Source organism: Lontra canadensis, unplaced genomic scaffold (assembly GCF_010015895.1).
Source record: "Lontra canadensis isolate GAN:19392208 unplaced genomic scaffold, GSC_riverotter_1.0 scaffold50, whole genome shotgun sequence".
NCBI classification, from domain to species: Eukaryota; Metazoa; Chordata; class Mammalia; order Carnivora; family Mustelidae; genus Lontra; species Lontra canadensis.
Window position 1 is genome coordinate 11,872,831 of NW_022631044.1, and position 16,846 is coordinate 11,889,676.

A 16,846-nucleotide genomic window follows, 5' to 3' on the forward strand; every position below is an offset into this window, starting at 1 on the left:
CCCTCTGAGGTTGGGCACATTGGTGATGTTGCCTTGATCCCACACTGTTTAAAAACTCTGACCCATCGTGAGAACTCTCAGTATGGTTCTGTCACTCTTTTGTTTCTTAGCCCTTGGTAGCTTACAATTGCATTCAGATTAAAGATCACATTCCCTAGGATGGCAATGAAAGCCGATTGATTTTATGTCCAAGTGTGTTCCAGCCATAAAAATCTGCTTAATTTCTTGGAGTCTGACCTCTACTGAAAAGCCATGTGTCTTTGCAGATGTTGTTCCCCCTTTTCAAAATTCCTTCCTGACCATACCTTCGTTCATCTAAATTCTATTCAACATTAAACCAGGTAATAAGACAAGATGAAGAGAATAGATTTGTTTATTTCTTATATAGGATTAATAAGCAAACATGCAAAGACTTTCATAAATCTGTAATAAAAAGAAAGTACAAGACATATAGGCAAAATATAGTAAGAAATTCAAGGAATGGCAAGGTATGATCAGTAAATATGGAAAGGTGCTCCATTAGTAAGAGCCATTCATTTAAATTTTGATGTTCTAGGTACCATTTAAAATCTTTTGTATAGTTAATCATTTCATCTCAATAATCATTATTACTAATACTTCAATAAATGCATGTAAAAACAATAACAGATGGAATTATTGGTGATGGCATGAGAAATGGGCATTGTCATATAGAACCGATGGACCTGTACATTATTTTTTGAAAGTTAGCTTGGTTACTATCTCATCAAAATTTTAAATACACATACCCTGTGATCTGGAAATCACATTTCTAGGAATCTGTCCTACACAAATATTAGGAAGAATGCAAAAAATGTAGGTATAAGGTTTCTTAGTGATAGTCTGGATTGGTTAAATAAATTCTGGAATAAGCCTGTAATACAGTCATTGAAAAAGAATCAAATTGACCACTATGGAGTAACTTGTGAAAAGATGAATAAGCTTTATTAATTGGAAAACACGCATAGTATACTATACATAGTTTGATTTTACTTTTTAAAAACAAAATTATGCATGTATATGTAGTATCACTACTACTGTATCTATTAATAACTAAGTACCAGGTGCTGTTTAGATTCATTTTCTTTTTTAAAATTTCAAAACGGACCTAGAACATGTAGTTTTATTAACTATAGTTTACATATTAGAAAAAGAACGCAGAGAGAAGCCTAAGTAAGTAGCCTAAGTTTACACAGCTAGCTGGTGGTTGAGCAGAGGCTCAAAACTAGCCAGTTAGATTTCAGAGCTAGTATTCTTTTTTTTTAATTTTATTTTTTTTTAATTAACCTATAATGTATTATTTATTTCAGGGGTAGGGGTCTGTGATTCATCAGTCTTATACAATTCACAGCATCAGAGCAAGTTGTCCTAGCCTCTGTGCTTGTGTTGGGAAGGTGGGGTAGAATGGCATGTTTATATAGGAGTAAGTTACAAGTCTCAGAGCATATGCCCTGCACTATTAACCCTTTGGAAGCTGAGATTGGAAGCTGGGAGGAAGGGACTCAAAATTTGTATTTTATACACTTCAGTAGAAGAAGGAATAAGGGTAATTTTTATATTTTGTGCATTACTATATTTTCAAATACTGTTCACGTTCTATGTATTCAGACATATTCTTAGATATTGAATATGTGATGCTTTTATAATTGGGAGCATATCTTTTAAGTGCTGTCTTGAACTTTTGAGATTCTGCTCAGTCTTCGTGAAGCCTTTCCCAGTCTTCTCACTTAGAATCAACAGTGCTCTGGTTTCTACTGCCTTCAAAATCATCATGTCTTATATTGAATTAGTTCTGATGATGGCTTTTTTCTGTCCTAGACAGGAAGCTCCGTGAAGGCAAGGGTGGTGCATAGTAGGCATTCAGCTGGTGTTTGGATGGATAAATGGGCAGACATACAGATGGATGGATGGAAAGAGAAAAAGGCACGAATGTCACTGAGGGATTTTCACCTCAAGCTGCAGCTTCATTGCTGTTATGATGGTAATATTCAAACAGGTCAGACTGCTGGCACCTCTCTAAATCACTGTGTGTTGTGTCTAGCTTGATGCCAGGATGAAGTAGGGCCAACAATGACAAGTGCTGTTTAGTGTGATTTTCTTGGCACAAGTTTGAGCTTAATAATAGGAAGAAATGTGGCAAATAAATTCTTGAAAAATTTATTAGCCTTGGGTGGAGATGATGAGAAATAAGCCTAATCATAGCAGAAAAAAGAAAATTTAGGAGCAGCCTTAAAATGTCAACTCTTCTACTTTGGCCTCCTATAAAGATAAAACAGCCCTCAGTAAAATGGGAGGATGTGTTGAAAGCTTTCAGTACAGTACCTGGAACTTAGTAGGTATTCAGAAAAGGTATCTGTGTACATACATGTTAATGGTATATAGTTCCCATCAATTTGTACAGTAATCCTGGAGAGGAAATGGAAAAAAAAATCATAGGAATCATTTATTATTTTATATGATTTAAAAATTTACTCAAGAAAGTAACTATCACCTATACAAATAAACAAAAGAAATGGAAATCACTTGACTATTGATCTGCTCAAATATCCTTTCTCTGTCTCTATCCTTAAAGATAGGGGATTGATTAGTGAACCACGGAAGCAATCACACTTCCAGATTATCAGTTTGATGCCACTGTAAACTTGGAGTGATTATTTCCTTAAAAATGACAATGCTGAGTTGAAAGTACAGGCTGTGTCTGTAGCCCTCTGCAACAGACTTGACTGGTGGGAGCCACGGGCAGAATTGGCTTCCTTGGTCTGCTGAGCCTCCCTTAACCCCTTGGATGCCCAGCTAAGTTTCAGGAGATGTGCATAAGGATGAACCTTGCAGGGTTCTTCACTGCATGTATGCTTTCTGTCTGATCACTCAGTTAATTATCTTCGTCCTGCCCTCAAGAGCATGGACCCTGGCAGACTAGAGGGTGTGGCCTTTCAGGGGTTTTATTTCAAAATGTTTTACGGAGCGCAAATCAATCCGTGGACCTTCTTCCTCAGTATTTCATCAGGCAGCAGGAGCCTAAGTGCCACAGGATCCCACTGTTCACTAAAGAGTTACTGACTCTTTGTGGCCTCTTATGCCTGCAGGTCAAGAATAAGCAGGGTACCCCTGTCCCTGCTCCAGCCAGGGCCAGGATCTTATGAATGCGCTAACTGCTCAAACCCAGGAACAGGACACCTGTTTGTAGCGTGTGTTTTGGTGTAAGTCATTGGTAGAGAAAGAACACCAATGGATGAGATAAGGAAGGAGAAGGAGGAGGAAGAGGGAGAGAAAAGAAGAGGAAGGGAAAGAGAAGGGGAAGGGAAAGAAGGAGACAACTAACATGATGCCCACATTTTTTTTAAATGATTTTATTCATTTATTTCAGAGAGAAAGAGAGAGCATGAATGGGGAGAGGGGCTGAGCAAGAGGGAGAAGCAGACTCCTCGCTGAGCTGGGAGCCCAATGCGGGGCTCGATTTCAGGACCCCGTGATTATTACCTGAGCCGAAGGCACATGCTTAACCGACTGAGCCACCCAGGTGCCCCTATGATGATACCCACTTTAGTAAGAGCCATTCCTAGAGGCTTTCATCTATCTCGTGAGTGGGCGCATTGCTCAAGGCAAAAAGTGCATTGCAGTCCTCCCCATCCCCCTACCCCCACCCCAAATCTCTAACATTATACAAGGAAAAGGATGCCAGATGTCAGGGAGGTCCTTAAAGGAGGCAGGTCCTCAAAAGGTGGAATATGTATGTGTGTTGAAGATGGAGGAGACATTTTTGGTGAGGAAAGATACTTCTAGACTGTTTATGTGTGTATGGACCTTAGGCCATTTTTTATAACCTTTTGGAGAGCTGCTTTGTTTCTTTATGCAGTCACTCCAAGAGTCATTCAGACTGATGGTCCTTGTCATGTCAGCCTTAGGAGCAGTTCTGGTTCTGGGCTTTTGTTGAAGACCATCTCTCAGTACTCGAGTTTTCCAGAAGAGTTTCATCATAAAAATAGAGACAATGTTTGTAGTATAAAGACCACCACGGGTTTTTGAGTACCCACTACATTTTGTTCACAGTGCTAGATGCTGTATAGGATACAAAAAAAGTTCAAAATCCTTGGCCTCAGCAGATTTACTACCTGGTCTATAGGCAAGATTTTCCTACAAGATAAATACTTCAGTCACTTAATCATGCAAGTTTTCAGGAGCCATTTATGAAACACTTCTAAATTGCCAGGTATTGGGCTAGGCAGTAATGTTTAATAATAAATAAAGCAACTTATTTGCCTTCAAGAAGCTGGTAAAGAGACTAAATATTGCATTGTTTTGTATGTGCTGAGAGACCATCAAAATTCAGAACACTGAGGCATCAGGATAGACTTTATGGTGTAATGGGACCAGAGCAGATTCCTAGTAAATCCTGTTTAAGTGGTCCTATCTCAGTGTGCATTTGTGCATGTATTTGGTAAACATTTGGGAAGTAGTACAAGGTATTTGAGCTAGAATTTGATCCCTGGATAGGACTTTTTTCAAGATTTTATTTTTATTTATTTGATAGAGCACGAGCAGGGGGAGCGGCAGACAGAGGGAGAGAGAGAAGCAGACTGCCCCATGAGCAAGGAGCCCGATAGAGGACTCCATCCCAGGACCCTGAGATCATGACCTGAGCTGAAGGCAGAGGCTTAACTGACTGAGCCACCCAGGTGCCTCCCTGGATAGGATTTTGATGGCTGGAGAGGAATGGGAATTTCAGAAGGGGGAGCTGAATGAGTAGGCCAGTAAGATCTCAATTAGGAGCCTTAGTCTATGGAGCTACAGGAGATCCTGATTTATCCTCTTTGTAGGTAAAGAAGCTGGGGCCAGCCAGAGGGAAAAGATTTGAACTGGGGACCAAGGACTTGGCAAGCAGCAACACCTGGCCAGATCCTTATCTTCTTTACCCCAAGAATAGAGCACTGCACTCTGAGCACAGAGGAAAGCTTGGGGTTACAGTCCATTCTGGATATTGAAAATTATAGCAGCTTAGAGTATATCAAAGAACGGATGAAGACGAAGAGAGAGAAGATGAAAGGGGGGAAGGAAAGGAAGAAGGGCAGGAGGAAAAGAAATGCTTATCATGGGCCAGGCATTCTCCTTGAGTCATCGTATCAATCCTATGAACAAGGTAGATATTGTCCTCATTTACACATGAAAGCACCGAGGGTCAGACTCATTATGTATTTTCCCCAAGCTGACACACCTAGCAGGTGGTGGGACTGAGAACCAGACCCACGTTTTTCAGCCTTGGAGTTTGTGCTCTAACAACTGCAGCAAGTGACTGCAACGAGAAAGCTACCGGGGCCACCTTGTGTTTTGATCATTAACATTCCTCTGGGTCCGGGCTTTGTGTGGTGCGGTTCTCTCTGCCTAATACGTGGAGAGAAGACCAAAGTGCCAGGTGTCACGACTCTTCACTTGAAATTTCACTTAATCCTCATCTCTCTTTAAAGCTGTTATGCTTAGCTCAGTCTTGCAGGACAGGAAGCTGAGGCTGGCGAGTTCAGGCTCCAGCCTGTAAGGGGCAGAGCTGGAATTTAAGCCAGATTCCTCTGACTCCCAGGTCCATGTTGCTTCCTTTATAGTGTAAGTTTTCGAGCCGTGGAAGGGGAGGATCCCTTGCAGGTACCCAAGGACCGACAGTCACATGTCTACCATTTCCAGCTTGGGATGGCACTCAGACCCCGAGAATCTTCTCAGATTTATTTCCCTGCCTGCCCTGAAACTCTCCTCCTGCATTTATCTTAGAGCAGTTTTTAGGAGCTATACTGACCCTGTAATTCAAGAACAAGATTCCCAGGCTCCAGTGTCCTGCTAAAAACTCAACTTCATAGAGTTATCTAGGCCATGCAGTCTGTCTGCATAATATCCTTCCTTTGTAGAGAAAGATATTAGGAAAAAGATGACTTTCTAATGGCAAAGGACAGGACAGGCACCTCCGATATCATATGATAACCATCTGCTTAAGGAGTTAGAGCTACTAATTGGTCTCTCACCTTCAGTATAAAAAATACACCTCCAACTTGGGGTTATTGTACAGTTCACTCATCAAAATCTACATTAAATGAACCTTCAAGTTGTGGCACAGACCATGACTTTTTTTTTCCCTCCTGTCATGGAAATTGAAATGACTGCCAAGACGGCATGGAGAAAGGTTGTGCGACAGATGGTGGGATTTCTGAGGCCAGGGAAGTCTAATTTATATTTCTTTGGGCTGGTTTAAAGTGCTATCCAGATAGCCCAACCTGGAGCACCTAGGGAGTCTGGTCAGTGAGTTGCTAACTGTAGGCTGTCCAATAGCTTTAGGATTTCAGGATATGATGACCAAAGAGAGTCCTTGTCCTCATGGAACTTAAACTTTGCGAGGTCTTTACATCTCTAGGTAAACTGATTCTGAGCAAAAGGTTGAACATGTAATGAGGCAGAGTAAGTGCTACTCACATGGGTGACTTAGGGGCAGCTCAAAGTGTCCTCTACCAGACCCCCAACAAGGAGGGAACAACGATTTTGTCAACTTGTTACAGTGTCTGAAATACCACCCTTGGGCATGCACTGCTGTTCTGGATTTCGAATGTAGGAATTCAGAACAGCACCGTATCTCTAATCCCCCGGTGGAATGTACATACTCTTTCAACATGCATTTGTTTCTTTTTCTTCCCAGCACATACATCGGAGATCAAAGCTCTGGGTGATGGGGATGATGCAGGGGGAGGGACAACTTTGAGAGGTAAGGGTAGTAAAAATGAAATAGTTCACAGTTTTGTTGAGGTTGGACCTCCGGGCAGGATTATCAGGTTGGCATTGAGCATCTTCTCTAACCCTTGCTATGGCAATGTTGGAGGGGCATGGCTCCACTCCGAAAACCCACTGGCCAGAAGAGAGTGGCTGGCATATATGAAGAAGCTGCTGGGTTGTTTCTGCTATCAGGAGGGTCTAGGACCACTTGCTTTCATCCTCCATTGCTCCCTGACAAGTTGTAGAGTCAAATGCAGTCATGATTACTCTGGCCAACTGATTACCCTGGTGAAAGTGTGCTCTGGTTTCCCCAGAGCCACCAGCCCGGTAGAAATCCATGTGCTACTTGGTTCTTCAGTTTCCTATGGTTAAACCAAGGAGGGTAATGGTTGCTGGAGAAAAGAAGATAGAGAGTCCATCCAAGCCATGACAAAGGTAACGAGTTAAACAGCTTGACGGACCCCAGGGTTATGCTCTTCTGTTTTTTCAAATGACTTCAAGGCAATGACCTATTTCAAGGGGTCTCATCCTGCTGTCACTCTCAGTTGAAATGTCCTCCATCACCATTTCTAATCATTCAATTGTGCCGTTCCTTCCAGTTTAGAACACGACTCCTATTCTCCGTAGAGTGCTTCCTTTTCGTTCTTGTCTGAGTAGTCCAGTCTTCTGACCTTTTATTGTTCTTATCGTTTTCTCAGACAGTTATGGTTTTATTGCTCTGCAGTATTATATATCAAGTTCACAGGCATTCTTTGTATCTCTCTAAACTATAAGCCCCTTAAGGAGAGGAACTATGTCTTCTATATCTCCAGTGCTTAATGAATTACACGGCACTGGAGCACTTTTTTGAATTGAATCGAATTGACCCATTTATCTCTAATCCAGCGGCAGTGCTAAGTTGCCAGCCTTGACTTGGAATGAACAGTGCCAAAGGATATAAGAAAAATATTAAAGTTGATCAGGTCTTCAGTAGAACAGCTCCACTAGAAACCATAAATTCCCTGTGAGGATCAGACGAAGAACATGCTCTGAATACATAACCTTGGATCACTGTGAGCACGAGGGTGAAACAAGGTGAAAGGTGATTTAGAGGAAAGGAAGAGAAAATTAAAGAAGATTAGGGAACTCAGGGACTATATTTTGAGACTATAACCAGGAGGACAGGTTATCATCATGTGTTTCCAGGGCAACTATTTTGTAGTAAAGGGTGGTTTTAAAGAAAAAAAACAATGGGGCAGAGAAAAGGTTGTTCAGCCAATGATGTGCGAGCTCCTAGAAACAACTGGGAGAGGAGGAAAGTTCTGGAACTGGAGAAACACAGTTGTGGAAATGAGAAAAAAAAAAAAAAGATTGGAGACCCCTGGCCTAGAGACTAGAAAATGTAGGGCACCCTTTGGGTAAAGGATTGTGCAGAGCCAGCCAAGATCTCTCTTAAAGAATATTCAGTGGAAGCCGTAGACATGGAGCTTGCCTAGGCCTTTGAGGGGCTTGACTACTTTCCCCATCCAGACATGAGGGGTCTTTCCACAAGGTAGAGAACCTCAAAGGGTGGTTGACAGGGAAATTGTTCAAGTTTGTTCAGCCAAGGGCTGATCATTAGCTGCCCCAAGTTTTCTGCTTTGGCCCTTGTTCATCCATCCATCCCTGGGGACAGGTTATACCTCAGAAGAAGGCGGATTGGGTTCTGGAGAAGAAAAGGCAGGTAGAGAGCACATCTTTACCCCTTCATTTTTCTCATCCGTTGTCCTTACAGTACAGGGTGTGTCAAATGGATTATTTCTTTGGACTACATTTACCTGCCTTGAGGTTTGCTGTTTCTTAAGGTGGGATTTGTTGTTGCTGCTGGAGGGAAAAGGGTCTAAACTTGGGAAAGGTTCAGAAGCCCGTGGCGATGCTTTCATCCTCTTTCTAGGACCGATTCCTATCCATGTCTTTAGGCAAGGTGCCCTGCTTTCCCATCTCTAAAATGGGATAATAACTGCTCTGACAGAAATATCATGGGACTAAGTCCATTTGCCAGGCTTCTCTCTTTGAAGTCAACAAGGATGCGTTATCATTACTATAATCACTTTAGCACTCTCCCTTTGAAGACACCGGCACAGACCTAGAGGCATCTCAAATACACGTAATTGGGTCCGTTTTTCTCCCAGCAGTTATAAAAGGGATGGCCAAAATGTGTGAGTGGGAAGAGGCAGCCATGTGGGTGGAAGAAGAACAAAATGGTAAGGGCAGATCTTCACAATCCTCATAGGAATCATAAGCTCAGCGATAATGATGTTAATCAGGAATACCATCTGACTGGCTTTTTTAAATATGAAGACCCTCTCTGAGCATGCCATGGAAAGCCGGCTGGCCCCTGGGGCTGGCCACTGACTTCAGAGGCACAGTTTATATAGGCAGGAGAAGAGGAAACCTAAAGGACCACTGTCAGGAGTCAAGCGAGGAACAGAAAGTTGGAGCAATTTACCTCCACAAATTTATGGGAACAAGTCTGTAGCACCCACATCCCACTTTGTGGGCAAAACGGTACTTCCAAAGAAAATTGCAACTTTCAGCTGCATGCCTTTATTATTCAGGATTCAACCTCAGCAGAAACCTGTGCGTGATTTTTCCCTCTTTCCTTTTCTCGTTTTCACTCTTTCTGGGCTGATTCTATTAATTTCCCCCAATGGCACATGTGGTCCTGCACCGACGCTGCCATTGCTGATCTCCTTATTCGTCTCGGAGCAGAGAGGCCATTTGGATGAATATATGTTCCCCATTTTCTTTGCATTATAAATTCAGTGTTGTGGGAAAAGGAACGAAATGTAATGGCAAGGCCTCCACAGAGAAATGTCCCTATTTGAGAAGAGGAGTTTTATAGGGGGGAACAATTGACAGCCTCTCAGTACAGTGGGCACATTTTTCTGTACAACTGCATCACTACTAATGATAAATGAGGAACGTATGATAGCTGGCTCCGTTGTCTGACAGCTACAGTTTTGGCCAGAGGGCCGTGGCAGCCTTTAGACTTCTGTTCAAAATGAGTTAAACATATTAGGCATTATGAAGGCACAGAAGCCTCGAGAATGAGTGCTGAAATGAGTGATCCGGGTAGGCTCCTGGGTACACAACTTGCAAAGCAGATGTCATTCTAATAATGTGTGATATAGGACATGCCTGGCCTAAACCCTGCCGGATGAAATATGAAGCCCCGTTGGTGATATTTAATACCATTTTATGAGGTGCCATCTTATAAAGACAATGCCCGCCGTATGTGGAATGCTTAAGGTATTTTGCCAAAGGCACAGGGAGGTATCTGGAGTAAGTAGAATTTTTATTATTTTATAAGCCTTTACTTTGTAATATTTCTGTTTCCACATTATTGTGGGGGCTCGCTGCCCTAACCCTCTGTCGAGCGAACCTGATGAGCGGCTTGCTGGTAGATTGACGGATAGCCCTCGCTGTTTCTGGAGGAAAAGGCTAGCTCCTATCTAAATGCATTCTTCAGAAAGCCCTCAAAGCAGAAATACAGCTTTGCTACAAGCATTCTTCGAGCAGGGACTTTGAGGCCGGTGTAGGAAAATATTGCCATTTTTCAAGTGGACCATTTTGAGGGTAATGGAGGATTTGTGGAGACTAGAGCTACTGGTTCACATTTTCTCCTTTCTTTACGGTTCCTGATGCTGACTACCTACCAAAGTTTGGGGTCCCTTTTAGGACATCCTAAGGTTGATGGGGCTTGTGAGTTATTAGTCATAGCATCAGAGTGGATCTCCAATGCCCCCAAAGTCTCAGAAAAATCTAAGCATTGAACAGCGATGGTCCAGGGCTGGAAGTGATTCTTGGGAGTTGCATGTGGTACAGAGAGAATAAGGGCAGTGCTGGAAAGGATGAAATGATAATAAGAGTGGCCAATTTAAAGCATATCACGTTTTACATTTGTTTTCTAAACGCATTTGCATTTACAACTCACATGCCACATAAGGCATTCCATAAGTTGAGAACCATATAATTGACCAGACTCGGAATGCTTAAGAAAGGCGTCACATGTTACATTTCTGAGGCAGTGTCTGTTCTCCTCATGCTCGTGTTCTGAGCAATGACATTTCTTCCAGGATCTGTTCAAGGTGAAGGGTCCTATATTAATTATGAGTGCAGTGGATGAGGAAGACTAGAGTTTTTTATTTTTTGAAGTACCAACATACCAAAGAAACAGCTTCCCAGCCCATCCTCGAAGTGACGTAAATAAAGTCCGTTCCTTCAGAATTCAGGACAAGCTCTTCGGATGGACCTCTGCCTAGCAGTTTGTGGGATCAAGCATGCCTTCTCTCAGCTGTCAGCCTTCAGGGCGAGTCACACAGCCTGCCGGTTGGGCGTGGCTGGGAAGGCTACTCTTGGTTGCGCCATTGCCTCCCCGCTGCCAGCAGTGGTGCTATTGGCTAACACGTAGTCTGGTGTGTTTGTTTTCTAGTGGGCTTATGTGGATTGTTCTTGTTCTTGGGTGACTTGGTTAAATATCTAGTAACCGATGAAATATTACTGCAAAAAGAACAGAGCTGTGCCTCTGTTATTGAAATGCACACTCTGAGGCTTCTCGATGAGAGCAAGACACAGAAGAATTGTGCTGTTGAATTAGGCATGTGTAAGACATCTGCAGAGGATCGGAGGAGGATCGTAAAAATTAAGAGCACTTTACATTCAGATTGCTTTATAAGTGTCTTAGTTCTCTTTCCATCGTGAAGAAGCTGAAATCAGAGATTGTAGTTGATGGGCACTATGGGGTGTGGTTTATGGAAGAGAGACCGTGTGAACTCCAAACAGCTGGTTCAAAGACAGGGTTTAGGTCTAGGTCAGAATACGGGCCAGTAATCTACTTTTAGAAGTTTGAAGCGAAACTAAAATGGTTAAGGTCTGTATAGATGGCTTTTGCAGTCCCGTGCTTCCCCAGACACTTCTCGTCTATCAGCCCACTCTCGTCCTCGTTGTGGAGGATCTGCATCTATTCGAGTTCCAAATGTTCTGCCATGCCAAGCAGAATGGCTACTTTTCTTGGATGAGCTGGATTTCCACTCTGATTTTTTGGGAAACGAAGGGAATTGGAAAAGTTCGGTATTTGAAATAGAAGGACAGCATTGTAGAGTTAGGGACAAGAGCACAGGATTTGGAGCTCGATGACCCAGCTCTGCTACTAAGTACAAATAACCTTGAGGAGGTACGTCACTTAACCTTTCCAGACCTGTTTCCTCATCTGTAAAATGAGGATAATGATATTCTTCCCTATCTACCTTGCATCATTGCTCTGACTAGCAAATGATAGAATGGGAAACCTTTAACATCATCTGTGAATGTGAGTTACCCCAGCTGCGGCTGTTACTACTCCCATCACGCCGGCTACAGCTCATACTGTGTGTTCAACCCTGCTGCTGCTTGGGAACTGGTGTTACTATAGGGAATGTGGGCACTGGTTTCCCCCCAACTCCGTGAGGTCTTTTCTGCAAGGACAGCTTTGCTTCAAAGGAGGGGTGAGTGCTGGACTTGTGTTTCTGTGTAAAACTTGGTTTGAAAAATGAAAATAAAGTTCTGGAATTAAAAAGAGCTTATAAGTCACGGGGTTAGAGGTTCCTTAATGTCTCTTTTAACTACAAAAGCCTGTAATTTTGTCATTCTGGAAATTATGATGACCCCCATACCCTGATCAGACCACTGTGGTCACTTAATTCCCAACTTCATCATCAGAACCAAAGAGAACAAATTGTCCAAGTCGTTAATTGCTTCCCATATGTGTAAGTGCCAGCATTCAGCATGTGGCCTGGCCCTTCCCTTTATGGATGATGGCAGGCTCAAGGGCCACATGATGGTATTTTCTATGGCTGGCCTCAGGTCTCATCTTTAGATGGGACCTGAGACCCCTCACACTTCTCAAGAGAAGTAAAGGACATTAACAGATTGGTGAGTGTCCATCATTTTTAACCAAGGTGTTTTAGGGTCCTGTGTGCCCCTCCTTAAAATACAGACATTAAGGGAGAAGAATGTGTGACCGCTATAAATCCTCTCAGTCTCTTTGTATAAAATCCTAATCGATTGCTCTTTTGCTGTGGAAATCTTAATAAATTAATTAGGGAGAAATGCATGTTTCGAATGAAGAGTGCAGAAGTTGTGACTGGGTGTTGCCATAGGGCCCGGCCCCTGGCTCATGGACAGGATTAAAATGAATCAGATGATTTCCCTCTTTACCTCCCTTTGCTGGACAGTCCTGAGGTGGTTCTTCCAAGGGATTCACCAGAGGCTGTGATCAGAGCCCCTTGGCTGCTACCCCACTTCCTGGTGAGCCCACCCGTTGCTGCTTTAGGTTCAAGATTGCTCTGTTGAAGAGTACTCAGCCAGAGTGGGTAATAACTTGATATTGCTTAGTGTGGGGATTTAGGGAAGACTGAAACTCCTCATCTGGCCTCGTTTACTTGAGTCCTGTAATTTCTAAACCATTGTGGTCAAAAGAATCAAAGTGCTCCCTAGGGCAGAGAGGACAGATATCCCCAATTTTCACAGGCTTCTGAAGCAATAGTTTTTGAGTACTGATCCCAACAAGCCCAAGCTCCTCATCTGTGTTCTGTGAATTGTCACAAAGGAGCTGGGAGGGTCTCCATTCTGATTTGCATTTGTGGTGAGGAAGGCAGCTCTGCTCTGCTTACTGGCCAGGCAGATTAATCTGAATGCATTGGAAAGGTCTCATTTTCCAACAGTAAGGTAAAAATTTTTGCCGGCAGGGTCAGATAACTAACTGAATGACTCAGGTAGACAGTGTTTTGGTTGTTGGAGAGTTTGACAGGTGCTATATGGAGTTACAGATTTCTAATGTTTTAGAATTCAATACTTAATTTTTTAAATAATTAATTCATAGAACACAGTTGTATTAGCTATATCCCGTTGTCAGTTCTTGGGAGTTACAGCTGTCTGTCTAGGGACATATAAATAAGGACAAAAAGAATTCCTTCTGAGGATCAAGCCTTAAAGTCAGTATCTCTTGGGTCAGAGTGCAGATTAAGTGAAATAAATCTCTTTACAGTGATGGAATGACTTTCATGCTTAGAAATACTTGGCTGCAAGCTGAGTCACTATTGTGGCAACTCTACACAAATAATATGTTTACCAGGGGAGGGACTTATCAGTTATAAAAGTAGGAAAAGAGGAGGACCCCAGTAGTAAACACGGGCTTATCAAAGTACCCTTGAGGGGAGAGAGAACCTCAGCCCGGTGGTGCCATGCTGTGGTCCAGATGGCTATGTCGGGGGATGCCATCGAACAATCTAACCTTACAACAGATTCTCCTTGTTCTAATTCATTTAAACTTCTGATGAGAGTCCATCATAATGAGGCCCTGCTTTGCACAGAAAACTACCTGGGCAGCCATACCCAAGGATTTTGGTTTCAATGAGAGTAATATTTCTCTTTAGAAGTAAATAAATGAACCCTTAGGTTTTATACAGCAGACTCTTGAGATTGACTTGCATGAATCTACTGGTGAGAGATAGGCAATTCTTGGTGTGCTGACAAATCAGTTTCCAAGGGGCATCAGAAATGTCGGCCAGACCCTAATTAACCATGGGTGTTGTTGCCTGCGTTAGTCAGGGTAAATGCCCCAACAAAACAAATGTTGCCCTGTGAGTTGCTGGGAAACTGCTTACTGGGCCCTCCCAGGCTGGCACACACTCTATACATTGCACTGGGGGACCCTTTCCCCTAATTGGAATTCTGTACCAGTGCTAGGCAAAGTAGGCACACACTCTGGTGGGTAAGTCAGCTCTCTATGACTCACCTTTCCTGTGTTTTACCACCATAGACAAAGGAATGTCGTGTCCTCGTGTCAATAGCTTAGTATCTTCAGCTTTGTTATTTGGCGTGCAGGGGCCTTGAACATTGATTCTAGACTTGGGTTTAGCTTTTTTGTTTGTTTGTTTGTTTGTTTGTTATTTTGTTTCTCCTCTTCATTTGAGAGTTTTATTGAGGTTTAGTTGGCAAATAATAACAGCATGCTTAAAACATGTGATTTAATAGGTTTTGATAATATTGATATACCCGTGAAACGATCATCACAACCAAGATAACACATCTTGAACCCTCAAAAGCCTCTGTAAAAAAAAAAAAAAAAAAAGTTCCTCTGTGCCCCTTGGTGATCCCCACTTATCCTGCTCCTGGGCAGCCACTAATGGACTTTTGTCCTAAGCCTTATAATTTAAAGCAGCCTCTTGTGCTATATTTTTGTGTTGGTAACTAAGTACCTGTTATTCCCTGCATTGCTTCAGTTGACTTTGCTAGGTCTGTTGGAGACACATCTGCATTTCACTTCTGGCTGCAGCAATTCCTTATTAATGAAGACTTTCTTGTCCAGACTGTATCCTGTAGTTTGCTGCTAGAATAATCATGTTTCACTTACATTCTAGGTTTTCCACCTGTTTACTCTGCTATATCCCCGACACCAACCCACTACCAGTTAGTTTCCTACTTTTGCTGGCTACTGAGCTCTCCGTGGCAAGTAACTTCACACTGCCACTCCTCTGCTATTGGTCCTTGTTAATATCTGATGTCTACTGGCTACATTTTCCCCCCTTGTCTCCTCCTAGAAATGCCCCTGAAAGTAACCTGAAGCCACTAGTCTAGCCAGGTGTTAGCTTTTGGTCATTCTGGAATGACTCTATCCCATTATTAGTTGACCCTAGTATTGCCAAGAAAACATTTATCCCTAAAACTAAAAAAAGGTTATTTTGATTATTTCTTTATTCAGAAAATTCCTTGGAATCACAGGGTATCTCAGTAGTACCACTGTGAATGTCATTGGCGTGCAGCTGCGTTAAATTGACTTACTGGTTAGTAGAGAATTCTGGGTTCTAGAACAATGGATAAATTGTGATAGTGACTATCCCAGTTGATAAGAGTCAAGGGAAGAAGGTCATTGCAAGAACTATGGGGCTGTTTCCAGGAGTGTCACTGTGACTCTGTACTTAGTCTTCAAATTCTGAAAATTTTCTTATAGCTAGAGAAACCCGAAGGGCCGAAGGTAGTTATAGGTCCTCTACCTCTGCCTTAACCGGACTCAGTGAGAAATTAAATAACAAGAAATTTAATCCAGTTGTCTCGCATTTATTGAGTTATCACCATGACCAGACACAGAGTTAGTTGGTGGTGAGATTGAACTGACCTCAACCACTTCTGCTGTTGCATTGCTTAGAGCTTAGTGGATGGGAAGGAAAAGTTCCTGTTCTAATATCAGAACATCTTTGGTGACTCATCCTTGTTATAAAAGTTATTTATGGACCCTGTGTGCTTAGGGGGCCTTTCATGCCTTAGCTAATCTCCTGGACCCAACCTTATGGCTGACTCTAGGAAAATACCAGCTTGATCGTTCTAGCTCTGACAATACTTCTGGCATTTTGATGTGTGCCTTAGTGGTGACCGTCTGTTCTAGGTTCTGTTCTAGGTAAACTACTTAGCTCATTAGGTTCGGGATGATAGTGGGAAATGATCTGCTGTGGAGGACTGGAAATAGCTGTGGCCCATCTCTGTGTATCACCCACTGAATCTTGGATTTGTATGCTCATACTGCTGTTTATACTCATATGAAAACAGGGTGCTGTTCTTTCCTGAACTCTTTATAGGAGTCAATGGATTTTTGAACCTTGACTTTCTTTTTTTTAAAGAAATGATATTTTGAAGGTAGTGTCAAGCCAATAGGACAATTCAGTTACCTCTATCTGGAGGGTCTCCTTCTTTTGAGGGAAAAGGGCTAGAAAAGAATGTCCCTATTCACGTAAATATCTTCATGGCCATGGGGTTTAGCTAGTCAGTGACTTTAGTCACTATATATTAGTACACTTATTGATAATTCTAGTTAATGGCCTACTTGGATATTTGAACTGTCTCAGAATTCTTAATACAGTCCTCAAACACAATTACTTTAAATTGATATATTTCATAAACACATGCCATATGGATATTTAGGAAAAGAAGGTCCAGAGACTTTAAAAATGGTTGAGAATGTCAATTTTAGTGTATGGTGATAATATCTGATACATATCTACCTGAGGCATCCCATGCATGAAGTCATTAT